The sequence below is a fragment of the Pteropus vampyrus genome, unplaced genomic scaffold, assembly GCF_000151845.1.
Source record: "Pteropus vampyrus isolate Shadow unplaced genomic scaffold, Pvam_2.0 Scaffold45, whole genome shotgun sequence".
Classification (NCBI taxonomy): Eukaryota; Metazoa; Chordata; class Mammalia; order Chiroptera; family Pteropodidae; genus Pteropus; species Pteropus vampyrus.
The window spans coordinates 5,264,752-5,269,751 of record NW_011888826.1 but is presented as its reverse complement, the minus strand read 5'-3'; positions in this window follow the sequence as shown (position 1 = coordinate 5,269,751).

Genomic DNA, 5,000 nt, shown 5'->3' with positions numbered 1-5,000 from the left:
AGTAGTTATTAGACTTATCTAAAAAAAAAATCAGAGATAATTCATGCTCTAAATTTATTTTCTCTATTACGTCTAAAAGAGACACTACTTTTACCCAGGTTTTCTTTTTTTCTTTCCTTCTGGAAAGCAGTTCCATTACTTTTTTAACGTATTAGTTTCCTATGGCTGCTATATCAAATTACCATCATACATTTTTTGTCTTACCATTGCGCAAGGTCTCCCTGAACTAAAATCAAGTGCCGGCAGGACCGTGTCTTCCTTTCTGGAGGTTCTAGAGGAGAATCTGTTTCTTTGCCTTCTCTAATTTATAAAAGCCACCTGCATTCTCTGGCTCCTGGTGTCCTTCCACCATCTTCGAAGCCAGCAAATGTGGCTTGAGTCCTTACATGGCCATCCCTCTGGTTCTCTCTTCCACAGTCATATCTCCCCCAGATCATAACTAGGAAAGGTCCCACGTGATTAGATTAGGCACGCCCAGCTAACCCAGGAGTCTTGCCATGTCAACTGCCTTAATTTAATCACATCTTCAAACTCTCTTTTTTCCATGTAAGGTAAGTATTCACAGGTTTTGTGAATTAAGGTGTGGACATTTTGGGGACCTATTATCTTGCCTTCCACAATTACTAGCAGCATTCTGAGGAGGATTCAGGATTTTCGAAAGCAATTTATATCATTTAAAAAGTAATATGCCGTATCTGCATAATATTCACTGGATATCTTATCTTACTCATCTACTTACTAATGTAGATTCATACATCTTTTGTCCTAACTATGTCTATTTTAAAGGTTATGTTCTAATTTTCACACTTTATGTATCTAGAAACAGCTAATACATTCATTTTCTTGATCCTGTCATTTAAGACCCTTTATATAAATGATCGTATTAAATGTGGTAAACGACACAATCCTCAGTGATTTAAAAAAAAAAAAAACTAGTTTGTTTTTGTAATTAAAATCTCTTGAGTGTTAAGGCCATATGTAAAGTGATATTTTCTACACAGCAGCAACCGGCACTATTTTCAGTCAGCTTTCCAAGCTGACGTTAAGCCCTAGTGACGAGTTTAAGAAACAAAGGTAGGGCGAAGCGAGTGCAGGTGTCCACCACTTTTCAAAGTTCGCTTTATCCTGCTTCGCTTTTAAGAGAATTACGTTAGTATGTTTTCACTCGCTGAAAGAAATCTGAAGAGGATTTTTACTTTTACGAAAAAGAAAAGAAAAGGCAAAAAAGTGAAAAGCGTGTTTTGCAGCAAGACGTCGTAGAGGCGGCGCTTTTGAACTGTGAGAGCATTTGTGCTTTACCTCAATTTATTTTGGGCATCCATTAGCAAGGTAATTATTTCTTTGCTTTAAGCCATTTCAGCTTATAAAAGGTTTCATAGGAAGCTTTATTTTTAGATGGGGAGGGTGGTAAGCGAGAGGGGGAACCGGTACTACTTTTTGAACAACAAAACAAAGGGAGTCTCTACTTAATTACATGGAGAAGGTCAACCGAAATGACCTAAATAATGGAAGAGAAAAACTACATTGAAGGAACAAGCCACAAAGTGTCGACTCCTCAGATTATCAGGATATAGACTAGAAAGATGTACATATGCAACACTATTCTAAACCACATGAATAAGATAAAATGGATTTGTTAGCTGAGCTCAAAATACTACTATAAGAATCATTCTCTTAAACTTAAACTAGGTAAGTACAATAAATAAGAGGAAATATAACCTAACAAAGCAGGTAATAGACTAACAGAGTTGAATCTCTTATTCTTCCAATCAACTTTCATTGGTGTGGTATGCATGGAACAGACACTACTATTTTCTAAGAATCAAAAATGAGTAATATAATCTCTGCTCTTAAGGAGCTGTTATTAGAATAAGATAAACAGGCACGTAAACAAATAATTACATATTAGTGTGATCTAAAATTAGACAACAAATAGAAAGCTATGAGAAAGCTAGGGATTCAGTATCTATTCTGCTTTATTAGGGTGTGGTGGAAATGGAGATTGAGGATGGCTCAAGGAAGAAGTGAAATTTGACTTGAATTGTGAATGAAAAGAAGAACAGGGAAATTACTGAGTCTAAAACAGCTTTGCAAAGGCTTGGTTGTGTGAACAAGTAGGCTCATGCTCCGAGTAAAGGCATCGCTCCCAGGTTTCAGAATCTTGGGGAGATTCAGGAGAGTAGCCAGATGCCATTGGGCCATATACTCAGGACCAAAGATTCCATTTCTTCCCACCCATTCTCCCATTCCTCATCTGTTTTTTTCAGTCATCATTAGAAGTCCAAACTTCTCAAGCCATTGACAGACACAGAACACTCATTCCGAATCTGATCTCATTTCCCATTCTCCCCCTTCCTCCCGAATTCTTCGTCCTTTGTCCTGTGTAATCCTGAGTACTTTAGGACTCAGATATAAGTGTCATCCTTGCTCCATTTTGCTGTATCCAAGCAATTTCTTTTCCTTCCTCCTTCAAACATCAGAATTCCTTAGAAGTTAATGATATCAGGCTTTATTGCCTAGTATCCATGTTTGTTGTCTATAAGACATCTTGAGAACTCCACACGATTCATGAAAGGCTTTGGCTCTGAGCTCACTGAGTTCCTCCCTTTCCATCATTATTTTTGATGACATCTACACCTATATGGCCGACCCCACCAACCTCCTAGCCTATTGATTCTTTGATCTTCTCACCTCCAACCATGTTTTCTTCCACCCTATGGTAACTAGCTAGAGTCATTTCATCCCTAGTGTTTGTCATAGCACTCACGATCTGCAATTGTTTTATATTTTTGTTTGTTAATAGTCAATTTTACCCACTCGATGCTCTGTAAGGACTGAGACTTTACCTGCTTTGTTCATGCTTATCTCCAGCCCTTAGCATTGTTTGGGTGCACAGATGTTGGATTAGTGACTGAATGGACTACAAACTTTGTGTAGGGAAATATTTAGAGATACAGTAAGAAAGATACGCAGAGGAAGTCTCTTAAAAGACATCACGTACCATGCAAAGAGGGGATTTGCCCTGGGGCCATATGGGAATCTCCAAGAGATGGCTCCCAGGAAATGGGAGAAAACATATGAGAAAATACATATTCCAACAAAGACTTGTACTCAAACGTTAATAGCAGCTTTATTCATAATAGCCAAAAACATTGAACATATCCCAAATATCCATCAACTGCTGAAGAGATAAACAAATTGTGGTATATCCAAAAGTGAATTACTGCTCAGCAATAAAAATGAATTAACTACTGTTCCATGTAACAACATAAGCAAATCTCAAAAGCACGGTGTTAAGTGAAGGAAGCCAGACACAAATTACTACATACTGTATAATTCCATTACATGAAATTCTGGAAAAGGGAACTCTATAGTGACAGAAAGCAGATCAGTGGTTGGCAGGTACCAGGAAAGGAGGCAGGGATTCCTTACAACAGGGCACAAGGAAACATGTTAGGGTGATGGAAATATTTATATCATAATTATGGTGGCAGTCACGTGACTGTATACATTTGTCAAAACTCATCCAATGGCACACTTAAAATGAATCAATTTTTCTGTATGTAAGTTATACTTCGATAAACCTGATTGAAAAATGAATTTATAAGTTTACAAATATTATAAATGGCTACCAAAAGAAACTAAGGAAAAGCAAACTGTAAGATTGATGTCAGAAACACTGAGCTTGTCTGTCGCACTTCTTTTCTCCTCCTTTGAGGCCACTGCTTTCAAGGAAGACTTTTGAGATGAGATTGCTCAGGAGGGCTCTTCCACGTAGGTATACTGGGACCCCTTTCGGGTATATGAACAGGAGTGGAAAATTTTGTTTTCTTCCCGTGAAGTCCCTTAGAGTTCTACTGGAAGTAATGAGGATTCATAATTGCCACTGGTAATGAATAATTTCAAAGAAAGTTGACTCTGAGTCAGGCAACCATGGAATCAAATTGTCACTGTCACTAATTAAGTGGTATGGCACATGTTATTAAACTGTATAGAGCCTTAGTTGTTCTATTCCAAAGAATGGGAATAATCAAACAACCTTAGAGATTTGCCAAGAAGTCAGGCAGTTCTTAAGGAGTGGCGGGTGACAGCTGCTAGACTGGCTTGCATGTCCCTAGATTTGGCTGGTATAGAGACAATGACCCCAAATGGATTTAGAAAGTTCATTACTTATGGCAGAGTAGGCAGTATGAGCTTCAGTTTCTATTAGTTTCCCTTGCCCCTCGAGTCCCATGGGAGAGACAAAGAGGGGCCCAGGTGGATGTCGCACATACAGTGGTTCTGTGTCACAGCAGATGAACACCTGACTTAAGAAACCCCCAATCTTAACAGGAGCTGCTGGCAAACCTGCCCACGCTGTTCTTTGGAGAGAAATATATTATCCTGAGATGTCAGCAAAACTTCCCTGGGAGAGGAGGGTAAGGTCTTTATTGTTACTATCCTGGAATGTCTCCAGAGAGAGAGAGATGTTCTTGATCTTCACTATCCTGGAATGGAAATAAATCTGAACAAACTGACTGATGATGCCTACACATAAAGAAATGTGAGAGATTCATGGAGAATTTTCTCCCAATGGGATTGAATGATAAAATTAATGCAAAGGACTGAGCTTAGTGTTTGCTACAGAGTAATCCCATAATAAATTCAGATAGCAATAATATTGACAATTATGATGATGAGGTAAACTGAAAAAAAAAATAGCATATTTTCTTTAAACTTGGCCCCACCATTCCCTTTAAAAAGGGAACTGTGTTTGCTGGGGAAATGTGCTGATAAGTGCTTGTAGTAAAATGTGAGCCTACAACAGTTTGTGTATTTGCTGATGCCCAGGCTGACAAAAAGGGGATAGACTTGCCCTCTTTGACACTTGGAAAGGAATTTGTTGTTCTAAAGCAGTATTTCTCAAAGTGTAGTCTCAAGACCAGCATCAGTATTATCTGGGAGCTTCACAGAAATGCAGATTCTCAGATCCCACCTCAGACCTACTAAATCAGAAAATC